At 64.6% G+C, this 2632-nt stretch overlaps 1 non-coding gene across 1 annotated transcript; it reads left to right on the forward strand.

Moving 5' to 3' along the window:
* The first annotated feature begins 605 nt into the window (after nucleotides 1–605).
* LOC131868212 (5S ribosomal RNA) lies at nucleotides 606–724 on the forward strand. The gene has a single exon (XR_009366703.1). It is a non-coding gene; the product is annotated as a 5S ribosomal RNA (ribosomal RNA).
* The last annotated feature ends 1908 nt before the right edge of the window (nucleotides 725–2632 follow it).

Raw genomic sequence — 2632 nt, forward strand, 5'->3', positions numbered from 1 at the left:
CCACTTTTGGCCTGTGGCCTTTTCGGGGTCGATTCTCGTTTTGGGCATCAGAGCATGTTTCTTCTCCTAAAACCCAATATTTGTTTATTAAGTCTCGGAACACATTTTTGTTCTCGTGGACCCATCATGGGTCTTGGAACGCATTTGTGGTCCTTGGGTCCCATTTTGCATCCCGAAACTTGTGTTTTGGTGCTTGATCCCTATTTTGGGTGCCCACCTTGCACCAAGTGCGCACCCGGGGCAAACCGAGCGCCTTGGTGCACCGGGGCAAGATCGAGCGTGCACCCGAGGCGCCCCGAACATGCACCAAGGTGCACTCGGCCCACATGTGAGCGCAGGTCGTTGCGCCCGAGGTGGTGTGTGGGCACCGCGTTGCAGACGGGACACTGCACGCACACGACGCCCCCTCCAGGTGCACGCACGTAGGCCGGGCCGGGTGCACACCCGACGCCCTAGCAAGGTGCGCGCACCCGGGCAGGGCTCACACTTGGCGAACGGGGCGCACTTCGCGAGGGAGGGTGTGCACCTCGACGGGGGTGGGTGGCCGGGGTGGATTCGCACGTGGGTCGCGGTTTGCTAAGTACACACTGCGACAAGCTCATAACGGGTGCGATCATACCAGCGTTAGTGCACCGGATCCCATCAGAACTCCGCAGTTAAGCGCGCTTGGGCCGGAGTAGTACTGGGATGGGTGACCTCCCGGGAAGTCCCGGTGTTGCACCCTTTTTTAGTTTTTCGCCGGGCGTCGCAATGCTATTTGAATAAACCTTTTGCCCGTTTGCGTTCTCGTCGGGGCCGGGCCGGGCCGGGGTGCGCTGCCCGCACTACCGCGCGCGCGGGGGCGACACCGAGCGCGCACCCGAGGCGCCCCGAGCACACAGGCCACGGTGCAACCCGGGCGTTGTGCGCGCACCCCGGTGCGCCCGAGGTGCTGCGCGCGCACCCAGGTGAAATCGGTGTGCACCTCGGCCAGTGCGCGCTCGGTCGAGTCGCGCACGTTGGCCAAGGTGCACGGTGATGTTTCTTACTCTAAGGTTCCGCACCAGACGCCCGGGACAGGTGAGCGAAGCTGGGCGGGGCCGGGTGCGCGGCCGGGGCAGGTGCACGCAGCTGGAGAGAGCTTTGGAGCACACTTCGGAGCGCACCAATGATGCGCTCCATTCAAAAGTTTCCTGAAAAGGCAAAAAAAGTTGAGATTATAGAATTTCCCACTTGAGAGATTGTAAAAAAAAAAAATTTAAAATGAAGGAAACGCGGGTGCCAAGGTGTGCGCAGCCCAGCCAAGGTGTGCGCACCAAGGCGCCCACCCTGGCGAAGGTGCACGCAAGGTGCGCACCCGAGGCAAACCGGACAATTAACCCAACTTTCGACTTCGCGCGCACCTTGGAGCGCACTTCGGAGCGCTCCTTGGTGCGCACCAATCTTGGGCACCTCGGAGTGCACCATGGCGCCCACCAAGGTGCGCACCCGGGGCAAACCGAGCTCCGACTTCGTGCGCACCTTGGAGCGCACGAAAGGTGCGCACCATGGCGCCCACCAAGGTGCGCAGCCCAGCCAAGGCGTGCGCATCAAGGTGCGCACCCTGGCGAAGGTGCGCACCCGGGGCAAACCGAGCTCCGACTTCGTGCGCACCTTGGAGCGCACAAAAGGTGCGCAACCCAGCCAAGGTGTGCGCACCCCGGTCAAACCGAGCTCCGAATCGTGCGCACCAGAGGTGCACGCCATCGTGCGCACCTTGGAGCACACTTCGGAGCCCTCCTTGGTGCGCGCCGATGTTGCGCACCTCGGAGCGCACCCGGGGAAAACAATGCAATTAACCCGACTTTCGACTTCGTGGGCACCTCGGAGCGCTCTCGGGTTCGCACCTCGGAGCACACCGAGGTGCGCACCTTTGATGCGCTGCCTTCACCAATTTCCAGAAAAGGCAAGAAAACATTGAGAAGGTGTGCGCACCGAGGTGCCCACCCTGGCGAAGGTGCACGCGAGGTGCGCACCCGGGGCAAACCGGGCTCCGACTTCGTGCACGCCGCACCTTGGAGCACACTTCGGAGCGCTCCTTGGTGCGCACCAGGGCGCGCAACCCAGCCGAGGTGCCCACCCCGGCGAAGGTGCACGCGAGGTGCGCACCCGGGGCAAACCGGGCTCCGACTTCGTGCACGCCATGGTGCCCACCGCGGCGAAGGTGCACGCGAGGTGCGCACCCGGGGCAAACCGGGCTCCGACTTCGTGCACGCCGCACCTTGGAGCACACTTCGGAGCGCTCCTTGGTGCGCACCATGGTGCCCACCAGGGCGCGCAACCCCGCCGAAGGTGCACGCGAGGTGCGCACCCGGGGCAAACCGGGCTCCGACTTCGTGCACGCCGCACCTTGGAGCACACTTCGGAGCGCTCCTTGGTGCGCACCATGGTGCCCACCAGGGCGCGCAACCCCGCCGAAGGTGCACGCGAGGTGCGCACCCGGGGCAAACCGGGCTCCGACTTCGTGCACGCCATGGTGCGCACCGCGGCGAAGGTGCGCACCCGGGGCAAACCGGGCTCCGACTTCGTGCACGCCGCACCTTGGAGCACACTTCGGAGCGCTCCTTGGTGCGCACCAGGGCGCGCAACCCAGCCGAGGTGCCCACCCCGGCGA

The sequence above is a fragment of the Cryptomeria japonica genome, unplaced genomic scaffold (genome assembly GCF_030272615.1).
Source record: "Cryptomeria japonica unplaced genomic scaffold, Sugi_1.0 HiC_scaffold_199, whole genome shotgun sequence".
Taxonomy (NCBI): domain Eukaryota; kingdom Viridiplantae; phylum Streptophyta; class Pinopsida; order Cupressales; family Cupressaceae; genus Cryptomeria; species Cryptomeria japonica.